Below are 17,943 nucleotides of genomic sequence, written 5' to 3' on the forward strand. Positions count from 1 at the left end.
GGGGGTGAGGCTGGGGCCCAATAGAACAGAAACATCAAGCTGTGAGGGCAATGAGGCTTTGAGCCTGTGAGCACCTGCACACAGGCCCCCGCCCATGGCTTCTCCAGGGGAGCTCGGAGATGGGAGAGCGCAGGGCTATCCCCGAGGGAGGAGGCCCCCTCCTTCCCCCCTCCTTCCGTAGTGTGTACTGGGAGGCCTGAATTAATGAAAACTGGAGGCCGAGGCCGTTTGAATGCAGTTGGAGCTTTGTGCTGTGACAGCAAGACTTACCAGGTAAGACAAAGGTGTCTTTAGGCCCGGTGTTGTGAGATTAGCATAATGGGGGTTCTCACCAGTCTGGCCTGAGGTGTAGAGGGCGTGGGGGGTACGGGACAGGGAGAGGCAGGGAATCCCCAGCAGGAGGGTGTTTTGTATGGTTTGGGGTATTTAACAAATGCTTGTAAAAACCTGTACCTGTGTTTTTAGTGGGTTTAGGTATCAGGGTGTGGAGACGATTTCCAGGGCTGGAACCCTGATTTGAACAAGTGTGCTGCAGAAAGTCAGGTCTGACCTGCCTCCGCTGCCTTGGACCCAGAGGTGGGGAGCAGGGGTGGCTTCATCTGAATGCTCCCTCTTGCTGCCCCTGTTTCCGGCCATTACACATGGGTTAAAAAAGAAATCGCTATTATTAAGCATTTTCGACTAGAAGACAGCCCCGCCCCCTCCATGCCACAGACTTGGCCTCTGGAAGGGGTGGGAGTGCCAGCCTCGCCTTTGTTTTTGATCTCTCTCTTCCTCAACTGCCCTTTGGTAGGTTCTCAGCCGAGAGAGAAACAAACTGCAGCTGGGAAGCCCAGAAGTGGGTCTGCGGAGAAGGTGGTCGCCCCTGGCGTCTCTTCTCCCCCCCCGTCACAGGCGCAGAGTTCAGTCGCAGCTCCTTCTCCTGGAGTTCGGGGTCACGGCCCCCTGGTGCCACTCTGAACTTGCACTTCTCTCCGAGGGGGGGCCTGCTCCCTGTGCTCTCCACCCTTGCTGTGCTCAGGCACCCCCCACCCCACTGCTGAAGTCCGACCCTGCTTTCTGCCTCTAAATCCTCCGGACACCGGCTCCCTCTAGTTTGCTCTCCGTTTTGTCCCAAATGTGGGGTGATACACACTAGGAACTTTTGAATGAATGAATGAATGAGGAAGGGAGGGAGGAAGGGCCCTGGGGCATCCGTTAGGAATCTCAGGCACGTCTCCTAACAAGCCAGCAAAGCTGCTTGAGGTGAGGGGCGGGCTGTGTTTGGTGTCTCGGCTCCCGGGGTGCACAGTGCTGGGCCTCCTGCTGCTCGTGTCCTGTGTCCTGTGGGACACTTGGACAGGCTTCAGGACCTCGTGGACTAAGGCTGGAGGCTGGTTCTAGCTTCTTTGTCTAAACGTCTCCAAATGAACGCAGATGGATGTTCGGCTGCAAAAGCCTGTGGCCCTCTCCTCTGCTGCACCAGGAGCCCATCCTAGCTTTTTTGGCCTTTAACGATCCTAGCAGTCACATTCTCGCCGCCATGAGCTTTTTCATTCCCTTTCACAGTAAGCCTTGCTTCCTTCAGAGGGGAACCCAGCAGTCTGCTGAGTCACTGCTGCTCTTTTTTAGCTGAACTTTTCCCCGTTTATAATAAAGCAATAGATGCCGATCGAAGAAAACTAGAAAAATATGCAAATGACTAAAAATCACCTGTAACTTCAGGTTGAAGAAACAACTCTTCTTAACAGCACATTTCCTTCCATAACATTGTTTTACACAGTTGGGCTTGCGTAAATATGTTTGTATCCTGCTTCGTAAACACCATGATAGCACGAGGACATCTGTGTAGGTTACGTTGTTCGACATTATTTTGTCAGACTAGAACTAATGCTGAGGTGAATGGGGGTGAACCACCACCTCCTGCCATGGGCACTTGCTTCTCAAGACCACCGAAATGTCCTCTCCTGAGTCGTAGAGTCAAAGGAAACCTTACAAACGGTCCTAGTCCCTTCGTCCCCTTCCACAGAGGAGGGTCGGTAGCTCTGGTCTCCATCTCCGGAGCGTGCTTGGCCCCTCTCTGTGATCCGCTAAAGGACCCGCAGCTTCATCGACACGGACCCCGCACTTACTTACGGCTTCTCTATTGTCCCTGCTCTACTCATGGCTCTCAGTATTACATTTTCATCTTGTGCCAATGATCGAGATTCCCACAAAACTCCCTTCTCCTCTATTTTGTCTTATATAAAAACAACCAAAAAGACCCACCCTCATCCTTTTTTTTTTTTTTTTTTCAATTCGTTCTTCCTGCCCACAGACTCATGACATCCAGTACGCAGAGCAGTCGTTCCGCAGAGCTGGGGCTGAGGGCTCTCACCATCTCCCCGATTCCCACCTGTCCCCTTCCCTCAGGACGCCCCGAGGGGGCCTCACCGAGCGCCCCTGCACGTCTTTCATGCCCGATGATCGTTTGTCCAGCACCCGCGGGAGGTCTGTTCTCGCTAGGTGTTCAGTGAGCCCTTGGAGTGTGGCCCACGGTGGGTCATCGGGAACCCACAGACAGTGGCCCCTCCAGGAGCGTGCGCCCTGCATTCCGGGACCTCCGACTTAATCCCCCAGGAACACTAACCTCTGCTCTCCCTGGGGGGTTGTGCGTCTTCTGGAACTTGCTACGAAGGGTAACTTTGCTACCAAGGGTGCCGCCTTTCGTGGCAGCATGAACAATCACCTGGCCTTCTTCCTGCTCCTTTAGGAACCGGACGTCTCCTACTAGTCTTGCTCCCTCCCCACCTCCCCCCACCACCCCCCAGCTTCCACTACGGTGGCTTCTGCTGTATTTTCCAAGAACTTGAGGCAAGTCAGGGCTCTGACACTTGCTAGTACCTCTGCCTGGAATGCTCTTCTGTTGTCCCAGGTCTCCCTCCCTCGCCTCCCTTGGGTCTCTGTGCGCCAATGTTGCTTTCCCGGGGAGGCCAGACCACTCCCCACTCCTTGCATCTTCACCTTGACTGCCCCCCCCCGCCCCCACAGCAGCCTCTGGTGCTCCCGGGGCCCCTTGCCCGCCCTCTCTGCAGCCCTCTCCCATTCTCAACCTTTTCTCGTCACAACCCCCACTCGGATGTAAACTCCATGAGGGCCAGGACTCGTCTCCCGCTCATTTTCATGTATCTCTAGTTAGCTGACTGGCTGTTTATCTACCAAAAGTCTATCTTTCACTGTTATGTCTCCAACCCCCAGGGCCACCAGGCACAAGGCAGACACTCAGCGACCGAGGGACATGTGAATGACTGAATGGGCTGAGGCAACAGCACACCGAGGTGATCAAACTCCCGGCCGTGTTTACTCCTCTGTCCTGGTTCTCCTCCTTCTGGCCCTTGTGTTCTTCCCATTTCCTAAATGTGGGCTCTCTGCAAGAATGTCCTCTCTTTCTCAGATCTGTTCTCTGAGCCGCCAGCTTCCAGAGCTGAACACGGAGAGGAGGACGCACGAGATGTGGGCACAGCTGGGGTCAAGGGCAGTGGCCCCCACCCCCCACGCCTGCCCAGCACAGCCAGCGCCAACGGGACTGCCCGGTAGAACCTGGACGGTATCACTTTGTTGTCTGAACAGAAGCTTGAAAGAGAAAACAGGTGGGTTACTAGGTGGTTATCAGTTAAAAATTCACCTCCCGGCCTTCCTGTTCATTAATGATTTAAGAAAGCTGGAAATGTGTCCTATTTCCTTTGGCAGAGAAAGGAGCGAGCAGAGCTTGCCCTGAGAATTCTCTCTGGTCAGTGGAAGGCGTAGAGCAAGCAAATCTAATTTGGCTGAGACCTTGCTCGTAGTTAGAAACAGACCAGCATCTCGCGGGCATTTACTCTGAGCGAGCATGGGGAAAGTACTGCTTTGTTAAGTTCTCACAAGAGCCCTGGGGGAGCCGCTCTGTGGTCCTGATCTCCGTTTTCCAGAGGAGAGCCTGAGGCTCAGTAAAGGTCAGGCACTTCCCCATTTCCCCACTTCCCCACAGCAGGTGGATGGTGACATCTGTCAGGCAGGTTGGTCGTCATCACTGTGGAACCTGCCTCCCCCCAGCCCGGCACGAGCCTGCTGAGGCCCGGGGTGCACCATTGTCCGTGTTTGTCCTTCACGTAGAGGAGACAACGTGGGCTAAGGCTTCTGGGCACAGACGTGGCAGCTGCGTGTCCTGGGGTCAAATCCCAGGCTGACCGCTTCCCATCTGTATTACTTAACATCCCAGGGCCCGGTATTCTCATCTGGAAAATGGGTCTACTAGAACTTATTTTGTAGACGTTGTAGGAATTAAATGAGGTGAATTTATCTTCAGCATGTGGAACATTACCTAGTAAGTACTATTTTAATTATTATTACCAGAGAGAGGAAATGGAAACTCCTAGAAGTTAAGCCCAGAGCACCACAGCCCGGCAGCGGTCAGACGCTAGAGGAGACAGAAGCAGAGCTCCCCCCCCGGAGGACCTGCAGTCCTGGAAGGGTCTTCAGCAACGTCTGATGCAGATGCTGTGTCACACAGGGACGGGGACGTAGAGCCGGCCCACCCCGGCGCAGGTCTGGGAGCTTGGGCCTGTGGTGTCGCAAACCCCCACCCCCACCCCAGGCCGGGTGAGCCACGTGAATGGAGAGCGAAGCCAGGGAAGTTAGCAGAGTAAAGCCCGCCAGTCTGACAGGGGAGGAGCTTAGCTGTCGGAGGAGGGGGCCTGGCCCGACTAAGGCCCCTTGGGCTGAACACAGGACCAGTGTGTTCACCGCTGGGGTGTGGCCCTGACAAAAATAAAAAGGGAAGAAGTAGGGGAAATGTGTCATATTTCCTTTGGCAGAAACACGAGCCCAGGTTCTTAGTTTTCAAAACTGGGCCGCAGTGGTGCCTCCCAAGTGTGTGCAGTGCGGGGCAGCTGCCCGGGGTGCGGAGGGGAGAGGCCCCACAGTGGCTTTTTACGCAGTGTGCGACAGTCAGATGTCCTTTATGCTGCGCGTTAATGAAAGCAGCTTCGCCCACAGAAATGGGACCAGAGCACGAGACTGCACTTGGGGGTCAAAATCATGGGTCTGCAGACCCCCCATGTACATAAGCTGCTCGAGTAGGCCGCATCTGGGGTTCCAGCAATGCCACCTGGCTCTTGGACCATCTGTTTTGCTGCTTATTCGCCCCTGCAAGCAGATGATCCAGCTGGGAGCAGAGGTCAAAGACAGTTCTGAGAGCGAAAAACTCCTTCTGAAGGCGTGTGTGCCTGCGCCTTGGACCCGCCTGCATCTGGTGGTTAGCGGTGGGGCTCCGCAGCCGGTTGATGGGAGGCTAAGACTGGGGTTCACCAGACCAAAGCAGAGGGCCAAGGCGAGTAGTACTGGAGACTAGGGCTGCCGCTGGCTGTTGGGTCTCCTGCCTGGCCCTCGCCTGCAATCCCGTCATGAGAGCCACAGCCCCCCTCCTACTGAGGGGGCCAGGGTTTCTCCTCTTGTGATGCCATGAATGGCATATTCTGGATGGTTCCCTCTGTCACAGGCCCTGTGGAATCAGTAGCTCTCTGGGCAAACCAGGGGCCTGGATTCACTGAGCTCACTTTCTTGTTGGGAGAAAAGGCCAACAGTAGACTTTTAAAAAATATAATGGTAACTTCTGGAAAGATTTGGGAAGGAAACAAACAGGGTGAAGTAAAGGAGAGATGGCGGCTGGAGGAAGCCGTTAGCCTGGATCAATGGGTCAGGGAGGGCCTGCGTGGGGAGGAGACATCTTGGTTTGAGGCCTGAGGGACGTGAAAGAGCCCTCTGGAGTCTTCCAGAGCCTTCCAGGGAGTGAGGGCAGTAGCTATAAACACCTGGTTGGGAGACGAACAGATTTCCAGGGCTGGGGTGCCTGCAGCCCTGTGACAGAGGAGAGGGGACGAGACGAGTCTGGACAAGTGAGCTGTCCCCAGTCCCTGAGGGTCTTGTAGGCCAGGGTGACAAGTGTGAATTCTATCCTTCTAACCAAGCGTTCCCTTAACTCACATCCCTGTTCCCCCAAACCCAAGGAGCTTGGCGCCCAGATGGCAGGCCGACCTGGGATTTGGGACAGACGGAGTGAAGTCCTGGGATTACCTCACGCACATCCTGCCGGCTGGGCCTGCGGGCAGCACCCAGGCCTACCTGAGTGCGGTTACCCCGGGGTGGGGGTGGGGGCGACGGAACTAAGGCCTAGACCTTCAGCTTTGCAAGAGGTCTTTAGGGAGTTGGCTGAAAGGATGGTTAAGTTTCCCCAGAACTTCACCCGAGTCTTCTCAGGGCAGGAGAGGGTTCTTCCCTGGGGAGTGTGTAATACATATGAAAGAGCTTCAAGCCAGGCACAAAATAACCCTGAGAAAGTAAATCACCCCTAAACTGTGTAGCCAATGCTGTGGGGCCTCCCCCTCCAGCCTTCAGGGCCAGATCTGGGAGCCTGAGAAAGCCGGGTCTTGGCCTGGTCAGACTCGGGGCTGGTGTGGATGGGCTGCCTGAGCAGAGAGCCGGGGCTGCGGCTCCTTCTGGCCCTCCGCCCTGGGGAGCACCCCCACGGCCCCGCTGCGGCCCAGCAGACAGACGGCAGCTCCCCTCACAGAAGCGCTGGGCGGCTGGGGATCCCCTCCCAAAGTCTGTTGACGTCTAGGCTGGGGGAGACCCCGGGGATTCCTTCATATTGCTGGGCCACGACATGGAGGCCACAGCGGGGCCCAGCCCGGGTTCTAGCCCAAGTCAGCCGGTCTGGGAGGCACCCGTCAAGGAAACCGAACACACACACACACACACACACACACACACACAGAGCACAGTCCCCAGTGCGCTTCTGCCAGCTGGCCGTACCCAAAGTGGGACCGCAAAGTGGGACCTCCCAGCCAGTCGTGCCCACGGCTTCCCACACTGCTCTTTTCTCGGCCATCCGCTCCTGGCCCCCAATCCTACACCGGCGCTCTGGGCTCCACGAGGCATTATACTCCCCCAATCCACGGCTCGTCGTCCCTCACATCAAGGAAGGGTAAACCCATGACTGAACGGTTTTCATTTTGTCATTTGACAGGGCTGAGAACGCCGAGGTGCTGTCAGCCCCGGGTACCAATCTCTGAGGACTCTCAGTTCTAATGAGAACGCGCTGTCCGTGGATTCCAAGATCAAACCTGCAGGCAGGTTACACTGACTACATCACTTGAAGATGTACCATTCTGATGGCCACGGCAGGCTAGAGTCAGCGAAGTAATCCCCGGATCCAGTTCCCAGGTGGATTCCTAGACATAACAGGGGAAATTGGATCCCAACCCCCCAAATGGTAGCCCCCCAGGGGTACTGGGAGGGACTGCTGGAAGCAGGAGTATCTCAGAAAAGCCGCACGTAGGAAGTTAATGTGTGATAAAAGTGGCATTATAGGGGCACCTGGGTGGCTCAGTGGGTTAAGCCGCTGCCTTTGGCTCAGATCACGGTCTTGGGATCGAGGCCGCCTCAGGCTCTCTGCTCAGTGGGGAGCCTGCTTCCCCCTCTCTCTCTGTCTGCCTCTCTGCCTACTTGTGATCTCTGTCAAATAAATGAATAAAATCTTAAAAAAAAAATGTGGCATTACAGTTCCATGGAAGATTTCCCATTAACCAGCACTGGAGCCGTCAATGAGCTAACTGAAAACAGAACAAAACTGGTATAAGTCCTTGTCTCACGCCACAAACCGAAATAAAATTCACATGGGTCCAAGCGAGACATGTAATGAACAGAAGGAAAGAAGAAAAGCTCTAGAAAAGGGTGAAGAGTTGATCTACGACTGAGAAAGAACACTTGGAACTTCAAAGCAAATTGAAATGACAAAAAAAAAAAAATTGTACGGACTTAACCATATGGGAAGATACATTTCTATATAACATCATAAAATGACAAGTCAATGAGCATGGAAAATATCTGCAATAAATATGAAATTATTACTATTATGAATATACCAGATGTTCACACAAATAAGTAAGAAGAACAACCCTTGTACAGAGGGACAAAGGATATGAAGACGTTTCAGAAGAGAAGAACTGCTGATAGGTCCGTGTAGCTTTCTACACTCTACCTAAGGTGCGGGAGTTTCCCTCAGCCAAACAATTCTCGTGACATCAACTAGTGTCCTATTTAACTCAATTCTGACACCATCTATCTGAAGAGTGTCAGGTCCCACTGGCCAAGGGTTCAGTCTCCTAAGCGGCCCCACCCCTGCCCCACCCCCCACTTCAGAGGAGACTTCATGACCTTGCCCCACGGATGACATCACTGGGCGCTGGGCATGGGTGACCGACTCCAGCTGGTCTGCCCCCCCCACCCCCACCCCAGATTGTGGGGTGTGACTAAATTTCCCTTCTAATCCCGAGGTTGCTTCTGGGGCAACCAAACCCCATCTGTAGAGCCCTGCCGAAAGTCAGGTCATTAACATAAACCCAGATGTGGTTGAAAGGGGTTGTTAACGGGTGAAGAAGATACCTTTATCTCTATGGTCACTTATGAAATTCCAAAGGTTTTAGGAACTCTGTGCCAAGAAGGGGAATAAAGACCAAATATATATTCTCCTTATGTAAATCACGGTATCATTCACTAACATGAGAAAAGTCTATACGTTTTGTAATGTAAGCAAAGATATGCCAAGTTAAATAACCTAGGAGTTTCCCCATCAAAATCGCAGGTGAAGGGGCGCCTGAGTGGCTCAGTGGGTTGAGCCGCTGCCTTCGGCTCAGGTCATGATCCCGGGGTCCTGGGATCGAGTCCTGCATCGGGCTCTCTGCTCAGTGGGGAGCCTGCTTCCCTCTCTCTCTCTGCCTGCCTCTCCATCTACTTGTGATTTCTCTCTGTCAAATAAATAAATAAATAAAATCTTTAAAAAAAAATCGCAGGTGAAAATGTTGGTTGTCGCAGAACGTATGACAGATGGTGGGAATGGTTAAACAGCTGTGCAGACTTTCTAGGAGGCAATTTGGCAATTTGCACCAAAACCCCTAAAAATCATTCTTTTTGGTCTAGTTGTCCCACTCAGGAGTTTATCCTATGGCAGCAACCAGAAATGCAATCAATGATTTATATACAGGAACGTTCATGGTAGTTAGTATTTGGCAAAAACCAGGAAGGAACCTGAATGCCCACCATGGGAATTAAGACACATCACAGCAACAAACTCTGCCGACTTTAGAATAAAGCTGCCGCCTTTGATTCAAGTCACGTCTAAAATATTCTACAGTACGACTGCAAGAAAGAGACTCAGGAAACATTCTCGCCGTGGGATCCGTCTCTGGATGGTGGCATTATGGACAATTGCTCTCTTTTTGCATTGAAAATATTTGCAGAATTATGTGTTGTATTTATGTAAAAGTGAAACTTAAAAAACAAACATAAACAACCTTTATCATTCGGTGAGATAAGGCAGGAGTTGGCTGAAAAGAACACCGAGAAAGAGGAATAGGTACAGAATCCAGTCTAATGAAGAGTCTCAGGTTAGGGCTTGGGGAGGAATGGGGGATCGGGAGAAGATCCTGAGAACTGTACAGTAGTGGCCAGGAGGTAGGAAGGAAAGAAGGATCGTGTGTGTGTGTGTGTGTGTGTGTGTGTGTGTGTGTGTGTGTGTTTTCTTTCCTAAAGGAGCCTTTGGGTTTACAGGTGAAGAACTGTAACGGAGGTTCTTAAGGAAACGGCCCCTATTAAATTATTTGAAGATAAGCCCCAGCAGCCCTAAGCTCCCGCCGTGAATTTCCATCAAGGCACGCGGAGCACCGCAGTCTAGGAACAGACGGTCGAAAGGTCGCAGACCCCGTAAGATTCCGAGTCAAGAACACTGGTCTTTCTGACTGTGTATTCGAAGGATTGGAAGCGCGTTTTTGTAACTTCGGGGACTAGTTCAGCTCCTGCGAGTCCGGGATCTGCTCGTGTCCGGCCGCCCGGCTCTGCTGAGCGGCCGCCGTGGCCGCCTCGCGCGCCACACACGCTCGTGTGTCCAGACTCGGGGCGAGCCCTGGCGCTCACGCTTGTCCCCGGGTGTCTGTCACGGGGGCCCCTGGCGTCGCCCGCCCCGTCTCGGGGTTCGGACGCGCCCCGGCCGGCGCTGGAGGCAGCTGCGGGAGGGAGGCAGAGCGCGCGGGGCGGGGCGCGGGGGCGCGCGTTCGCCCACCGCCCTGCCGGGACCCCCGCTGGCGCCTGGGCTGCGGCGGGCGCGGGCTCACGCCGGGGCGGGCCGGGGCCAGGTGGGCCGCGCGCAGGGCAGGTACTTACACGCACGGGGGGCCGAGCCCTCGGAGAGCGGAGCGGGCGGGTCTCCGGCCGGCGTCCCGGCGGCGCGCTCGGGAGAGGGGCCGGGGGCGCGGGGCCGAGCGGGCGGACGCGGTCGCGGTCGCGGTCCCGGTCCCGGCGGCGGCCCCGCTCGCACCCGCACCCGCACCGGTGCCCAAGTCAACAGCGCTGGGAGGGCCGGGCCGTTAGTGCTGACTGGTGCCCCGTCAGCTGATTTCACTTTCATTTCTTCCCTTGCCGGGGCTCGTGACTTGTCGGGAAAGGGGGACGCGCGCGGCGCTGCGGTTCGGCGGCCCGTCCCCGCGCCGGAGCCCCGCGCTAGCCGGCGGCCGGCCACAGCCGGGGGAGTGTCGCCGCGTCGCACACGGACCCGGGGCGGCAAACCGCCGGGATGCGGGCGCCGCGGAAACACGGCCTAGGACCTCATTGAGAGGGGCCCTTCGCCGTCCGCGGTCGGAGACCCCGGGCCATTCCCCCGCCTGTCCCTTGCTTTCCCGAAGTCGGCTCTGCGGGGTAACGGGGCTTCCCGGGACCGAGCCCAGGTGTCCTCCGCGTTCCCACTGGGACGTGTCTTCCCGGGACCGAGCCCAGGTGTCCTCCGCGTTCCCACTGGGACGTGTCTTCCTTCAAAATCAGAGCAGGACGACGCCTTTATTTTGTGATCCTAGGGGGTTCCTGGCCAGAGTTTTTAAAAATTGCTTCCTTGGCTCCCAGGACCAGCTGGGAATTCCAATGTGGAGCAAAGCTCGGTGGTTAGGTCGGGGGCCAGCCACCGTGGGAATACTGGAGTCCTTCGGGGTTTCTCTTCCCCTCCCCGGTCCTTCTCATCCCCCGCCCTTGTAGTTCTTTTATTATTTAAAAAATATTTTATTCATTTATTTGCAATTCTTTCCAACTCAAACCTAGAAGGATGAGGTCTAGTAGGAGGAAAAGGGGGCTGGGGTCAGGAATCTCTGCTGCAGATTCCTAATTATCTACTCAAGCTCTCAGCATCAGCATCAGGTTCCTCTCTGTGACTGGCCCGGGCACCCGCTCCCCAGGCTGTTCTGGAAACCAGGGCTGAGGCGTGCGAGCGCTTCGCCCTGAGTGCGGAGTCCTGGGCTCGCGGCGATGGCAGCTGTTTCTGCTCAAAAGCCGGATTTCTAAATATTTGGCGTGACCTTCATGACCATGCCTTGAAGGCAGAGACAGAAATAACTTTCTGGTACAAATATAAAGTAGTTACTGTGAAAATCAAACACTGGTGAGTACAGTGATATGGTATTCAAGAGACATTATTGGCCATTTATTTATTGGAAGCCAGAACGCAGAGTTTCGATAGAGCCCAGCGTTCAAAAGTTTGTTGTGGAAAGAGCAATCCACGTTCTCCCTCCTTCGCCGGAGCAAGTGCTTTCACCTGTTTCAGCGTTTACCTCAGTTCTCCAAATAACCCTCCCGGGTCAGTAGGTCAGTACTTTCTGGGTTTTCGGTTTCAGGCCTAATCTATTGATGAACCAATCGGCTGTTACAGCTGTCACAGCGCCCTGACTCCGGGTTCCCTAAGCCCGAGTCTTCTCTTGCTCCTGTGTCCAGGCTGGGTATCTCAAAAGTTTATTTTCATCAATATTCAGTGTCTGCAGTACTGTCCTATGTAAACATCACACACAGTAGTGGGACCGTGTAGAAAATTGGTTTGTTTTGTTTTGTTTTTCCTTCCTCGGAAAACTGTTACTCTTCCCTGGAGATAATTGCCTTAATTCTTTGTTTGCTTGGAGTCCTCTGTGCTTAACAGCCATCCAACCCGCAAATCTGAAATCTTTTTTCAAGAAATGTGTATGCACGGTACTTACCTCTTCCCCAGAGTCACTCACTCCGGGAGTGCCCTTGGACCCGCTTCTGCCTTCTGGGCACAGCGCAGTCCTCCTGGAAGGTTCCCCGCCCCCCATCCTAGGGATTCCCTTAGCCTCCGTCTGACTGGGGATCGCCTGTTGCCATCATCAGAGGCTTTTACGGATTTAGTCTTCATTCTGCTCTTAAACTTGATCAATCAAAGGTCGATTGAGTACAGAATTTTAGGTGAAAGTAACTTGCATTTATAATTTTGAAAGCTTGATTCCACTCTCTCTGGCCTCCGTGTTATTTTGTGAGTTTAAAGCTGTTCTGCTTTACAAAAGCTTCCCACAGGGTCTCCTCTCCTGTTCTCATCCGTGCAGCTTTGTCTTAAACAAAAATGATGATTTTAGTGGGCTTTTGAGAAGGAACAAAATGAAATGTGCCCAGCTGGTCATTTTTAACTGGAAGTGTAATTTTTTTTTTTTTTTTTTTTAAACACCCTAGAGGCTCTTTCTAGCAGTATCTTTTACTGGCTCTGGCAACAGCTGGTGGTGAGCTTCTTGCTCTAATCAAAGCTACTAGTCTCCTCTTAATTGCTTATCACCCAAATTTCCACTGGTTTTTGTTTTGTTTATTTGTTTTCATTTATTTATTATCACTTTTTTTCACCACTGGTTTTGCCTGCCCCCTGGGGGGTGAACTTTCCCCACCCTGTTCCAAACACATCCGTGTACTTGCGGAGAACGCCTGAGCTCTCGGTTTGCAGGCCTGCCCCTCCTCCTGGGGTGGCCATCGGCCTCTGCGGGAGCACAGTGGGTGTGAGGCAGTTCCTCCCGCCTGGTCCGACTTCTTCCCTCCCCCCGCCCGGGGAGCCAGCCCTGGCAAAGGGGGTCTGTGTGCTCTGGTGCGGTGTAGCGGGGGAGGCCATGTCCTCTTGGTTGTACTTGCCCGGAATGGAGTCTCTGTGGCACTGAGGTAGGACCGGAGAAATGCTAGCAGCGCGGGCCTGCAGGGGAGATGCCCCAGCCCTTGACTGTGACCTTGGCCACCCGCTCAGGGAGAGGGGACATTCCCTCTTGTTGAACCAGCGGGAAGGGAGGAGTGGGTATGGCTTAAGTCTGAGATGTAGTAAATTTCTTTTCTTTTCCTTTTTTTTTTTTTTTGGTAAATTTTCTTGAATGTTTCTTCATTTGTTGTATGCCCTTAGGACAATTTCCTGAGACCTGAGACTTAAAATGAGTGGTGGTGTTTTTTTTAAACGGTGATGGTATTCTCGTAAGGGAGTCGATGGAGGAAACACTTAGGGTGTTCTAGAACTGGGTCTCTGTCCCTTTATTGTTTTTTAAGGGGAAATTAAAAAAAAAAATTATTTGTTCATTTGAGACTGAGAGAGAGAGCACAAGTGGGGAAGGGGCAGAGGGAGAGGGACAAGCAGGCTCCCCCCTGAGCAGGGAGCCCAACACTGAGCCCAACACTGGGCTTAGCTCCAGCCCAGGACCGGGAGATCATGACCTGAGCTGAAAGCAGACGCTTAACCATCTGAGCCACCCAGGCAAAAATTTAACTGAATAAAATCTAAGGGCATCAAAGTATTGAATACAGGAACAAAGCTGAAATGACAAATTTCAGAAAATTACAAAATAAGAAGCCAATGGTTGTAACTTGCCTCTTAGTCTATAAATTTAAAACTGATAAGAATACTGATAAGAATAACAACAGTTAAACTGTCTAGTTGTTTAGGTTTTTCATTTTGTTAAAAGGAATAATGCCAATAAGTTTATTGAGGTAAATATTAAGCTACTTCTACAGAATTCTAAGAATATATTGATATAGTCTCTCCCCCCCGGTTATATCCTGCCTGGTTTTGTAAACTGACAGTGATGGTTTAAGTAATAGTGTAAGTGTAATATTTACATCCTTCCATTCTAGAGGACTCGATGAAATAGAAATAATGTGTCATAATTAAGTTAAACCCATCTATATTTAAAAATGCTCTAGAAGTTATAATTCTCTCAAACTTCAGTAAGACCAAGCAAAAAAATCAGCAGCAATTAAAGTGTTCATCAGAGGTAAATCAATATTGCTTTTTTGTTTTTTTTCCAGCTTTACTAGGAGTGACAAATGAAACTTGCATATATTTGAAGCATACAACATGATAATTTAATATACATTGTGAAATGATTACCACAATCAAGTTAACTAATATATCCATCACTTCACTTATTTTGGTGGTTGATAACACTTGAGATCTCTGTAAGCAAATTGACAGATGTAGGGGCACCGGGGTGGCTCAGTCCTTGGGCATCAGCCTTCAGCTCAGGTCATGATCCCAGGGTCCTAGAATTGAGCCCCACATCAGGCTCCCTGCTCAGCGGCAGGCCTGCTTCTCCCTCTCCCACTCCCTCTGCTTATACTCTCTCTCGCTCTCTCTCTCGTCAAATAAATAAATCTTTAAAAAAGTTGACAGATGAGTAAAATGTGAGAGGCGTCTGGGTGGCTGGGTTCAGTGACTCCCTTCAGCTCAGGTCATGATCCTGGAGTCCCAGGATCGAGTCCCGTGTTGGGCTCCCAGCTCAGCGGGGAGCCTGCTTCTCCCTCTGACCTTTCCCTTCTCATGCTCTCTCTTTCTCTTTTTCTCTCAAATAAATAAATACATAAATTTTAAAAAATTAAAAAAAGAAAAGAGTGATCATATATTACATAATCTTTACCTATATCCTTCTGTATATTGGGATATTACTCAGCCATGAGAAAGGAATCCTATTTGCAACAACATGGATGACCCTGGAGGACACTATTCATTATTTTTTATTTTCTTTCTTTTTTTTTTTTTTTTAAAGATTTTATTTATTTATTTGACAGAGAGAAATCACAAGCAGATGGAGAGGCAGGCAGAGAGAGAGAGAGAGAGAGAGAGGGAAGCAGGCTCCCCGCTGAGCAGAGAGCCCGATGCGGGACTCGATCCCAGGACCCTGAGATCATGACCTGAGCCGAAGGCAGCGGCTTAACCCACTGAGCCACCCAGGCGCCCTTATTTTTTATTTTCTTATTTGGTTACTTTTTCACAAAAAGAATAGGGTTTGAACTGGAGGACATTATACTACGTGAAACGAACCAGACACAGATAAATACTGCATGATCACAAAATGGAATCTAAAAAAAAAAAAAAAACGGAACCTACAGTAACACAGAAAGCAGTTGAGTCTTTCAGAAGCTGGGTTGAGGGGGAAAAGGAGGAGCGCTCAGAAGGCAAAGTCCTTCAGTTCAGAAGATGAGTCTGGAGACCTAATGTACCGCACGGTGGTTATACTAAGTTGTTAGGCATTGCATACTCGAAATCTAACTTTTTTTTTTTTTAAGATTTTATTTATTTATTTGACAGAGATCACAAGTAGGCAGAGAGGCAGGCAGAGAGAGAGGGGGAAGCAGGCTTCCTGCTGAGGAGAGAGCCCGATGCGGGGCTCGATCCCAGGACCCTGAGATCATGACCTGAGCCAAAGGCAGCGGCTTTAACCCACTGAACCACTCAGGCACCCAAATCTAACTTACTTTTGAAGAGAAAAAAACCCCGATGTCCTGCCATGGCTGCGGCTGTTCAGGGGTCGGCTGCACTGACATCTGAATGAGACCTGCATGTGACCCCGGGTCGCTGTGACCTCATGGCCAAGCTGTCCTCTCCTGTGGAAGGGGGACTTCCCAGCGTCTGCGGGATTTTCTCTGAAGAGAGCAGCCGAACTTACCAGGGATTTTATGGGCTCCTTTATCATTTGCAGCCTGTGTCATTCAAGTCCAATACTTTCAAGCTTTTCTTTTTTTTCTTTTTTCTTTTTGCCTTTCAGTTCCCACACTCTCTGTTCCTCAGCTCGGAAAGCGGGCTTAGGTTTTGCTGTGGGTGAGCGTTTTTATCCCAGCCGCCCACTGTTTCCCTCTGAAGTCTGTCTACACTTTCTCCTGAGATGCCTTTAGCATTAGTTTGTTGGGACTGGAAGGGTTTTAATCTGCCTTTGATCAGGTCTTTTTTTTTTTTTCTTTTTTTTAAATTTGAGAGCGCACACACACACACACACACACACGCATGAGTGAGCAGAGGAGGGGCGGCGAGAGGGGGAGAATCTCCAGCGGACGCCCTGCTGCCTGTGGAGCCCGATGCAGGGCTTGATCCCGTGACCCTGAGATCAGGACCTGAGCTGAGAGTCGGACGCTTAACTGAGCAGCCCAGGAGCCCCGATCACAGCTGTTCGGAAAGAGGAGCCATTATCATGCAATAACATGACGGTTTGGGGAGCTTGCTTTTTGCTTTGTTTTTGAGGGCTCCACTGGGTCTGCAAGTGAAGAGGTCAACCTCTTCCCACGGCTCTTGGGTGCTGCCAGACACAGACTTTGTACCCTCAGAGGACTGGCCTCCATGAGGGGTGACCCGAGTGATCCATAGCCTTGGATAAACTTATTTAATCTTTTCACTGACCTGTGTTCTTCAACCAGGACAGAAAAGCATGTGACTACCTCTTTATTCCCCCTTGATGTTAGCTTCTTATTAAAAATTAAAAACTCGGGGTGCCTGGGTGGCTCAGTGGGTTAAAGCCTCTGCCTTTGGCTCAGGTCATGATCTCAGGGTCCTGGGATCGAGCCCCGCATGGGGCTCTCTGCTCAGCAGGGAGCCTGCTTCTCCCCTTCTCTCTGCCTGCCTCTCTGCCTACTTGTGATCTCTCTCTCTGTCAAATAAACAAATAAAACCTTAAAAAAAATTAAAAACTCATAGCAGCATATACTGAAGGGAAACCCAAAGGGCTTTGTCTCCTCCGATTCTAGCCCCAGAGCACTGCTCCAGAGCCGAGCGGGGAGCTGGCTTTGTGGCAGTCTGAAGGAGCCACGTGGCTCCCAAGGTGCCGAAGCTTGGCTGCTGGTTACCGGTAGCTGGTGGACCACAACTGTCTGCTTGGAACCCTGTGGAATGTTCTATTTCTAAAACTGAGCACCTAGCAACCCAGGCCTGACTAGCGGGCAGTGAGGCCCGGCCCAATAAAACACGACACCCTCACTTTGTTCCCTGCTGTGCACGCAGAAAGCCACCATGTGTCTTGTGCACTGGGGGGAGTATAGAAAGGCTGACGGCAGCCAGAGGACACTAACCCACATGCTCGGGCCGCCCCAGGCCCCCCCTGGCCCCACGCAAATCCTAGAAGATCAGGGCGGTGTCGGGCCATAACCCACATTCTCTGCCTGCCCGCCCGTTGGGCCCAGTGCGGAGAGCGGTGCAGTGGAGGACCCCAGGCCCACATCCCGGAGGGAGCCGCCCCCTTCGAGTTCGTTTCCTCCTGCTGGCTGGAGGCCAGATCCTGCCCGGCAGGGTGACAAGGCTCTTGCGTCCCTGTGGACTTGCTTGAGCCCGTGTTCGGTCAGTGCAGACCAACCCCGTCACAGAGCGGATGGGCCTCGCCAGACGTGTCGCTTCACTGGTAAAACCCGGGACACATGAAGAGGAACTGCTGATGTCTTAACGTTTCCTGTGTTTTCAGGGAGCCAGGCTGCCGTCGCGTCCTGGTGCTCTCGGGCGAGGTGACTCCCTGACCCTGGCTCCTTCCAGCACGTGCTGCCGTCCGCACCCAGCCGTCTGCAGACTGGCGGTGACGGTGGTGTAGGAAGTGCGACGTCATCTCGGCTCAATGTGCCACTTCTGTTTCCTTATACAGAATCACTGTCCTAGTGCCCTGCCACGGATCGGGCCCAGGGCTGCCCAATGTGTCACCCAGGACTCTGCCAGGAGCAGCTGGCTCCACACAGCCTGTCCCCAGAGGAGCAGAGCAGGGTGCCCAGGCTGGGTGGGGAGCCCTGCAGGTGCCAGGTTCGGTCCACCTGTGAGCGTGGTGGAGAACAGAGGCTCTTGCCAGGCTTAGGGGTGAG

At 52.5% G+C, this 17,943-nt stretch overlaps 1 protein-coding gene and 1 long non-coding RNA gene across 7 annotated transcripts in view; one reads left to right on the top strand and one right to left on the bottom strand.

Moving 5' to 3' along the window:
* Window positions 1–8,805, top strand: part of LOC132015681 (uncharacterized) — a 10,983-nt gene extending 2,178 nt beyond the window's left edge. The window contains exons 5-10 of one of the 5 annotated variants that reach the window (XR_009403742.1): window positions 182–273; window positions 466–576; window positions 3,217–3,296; window positions 3,413–3,608; window positions 4,351–4,542; window positions 7,022–8,805. This is a non-coding gene — a long non-coding RNA (uncharacterized LOC132015681). Of the gene's footprint in view, window positions 1–181; window positions 274–465; window positions 577–2,296; window positions 2,470–3,216; window positions 3,297–3,412; window positions 3,609–4,350; window positions 4,543–7,021 lie in introns of all 5 variants that reach the window. The other 4 variants (XR_009403744.1, XR_009403743.1, XR_009403741.1 and 1 more) reach the window with 4 other exon arrangements.
* The window catches only part of TMEM140 (transmembrane protein 140), a 14,639-nt gene extending 4,107 nt beyond the window's left edge, over window positions 1–10,532 (bottom strand). Inside the window, exon 1 of one of the 2 annotated variants that reach the window (XM_059396360.1) lies at window positions 10,213–10,532. The gene's annotated coding sequence lies outside the window, so the exon portion shown is untranslated. The remainder of the gene's footprint in view (window positions 1–10,212) is intronic. The other variant, XM_059396359.1, reaches the window with a different exon arrangement.
* Window positions 10,533–17,943: the final 7,411 nt, after the last annotated feature.

This window comes from Mustela nigripes, chromosome 4 (genome assembly GCF_022355385.1).
Source record: "Mustela nigripes isolate SB6536 chromosome 4, MUSNIG.SB6536, whole genome shotgun sequence".
Lineage (NCBI taxonomy): Eukaryota > Metazoa > Chordata > Mammalia > Carnivora > Mustelidae > Mustela > Mustela nigripes.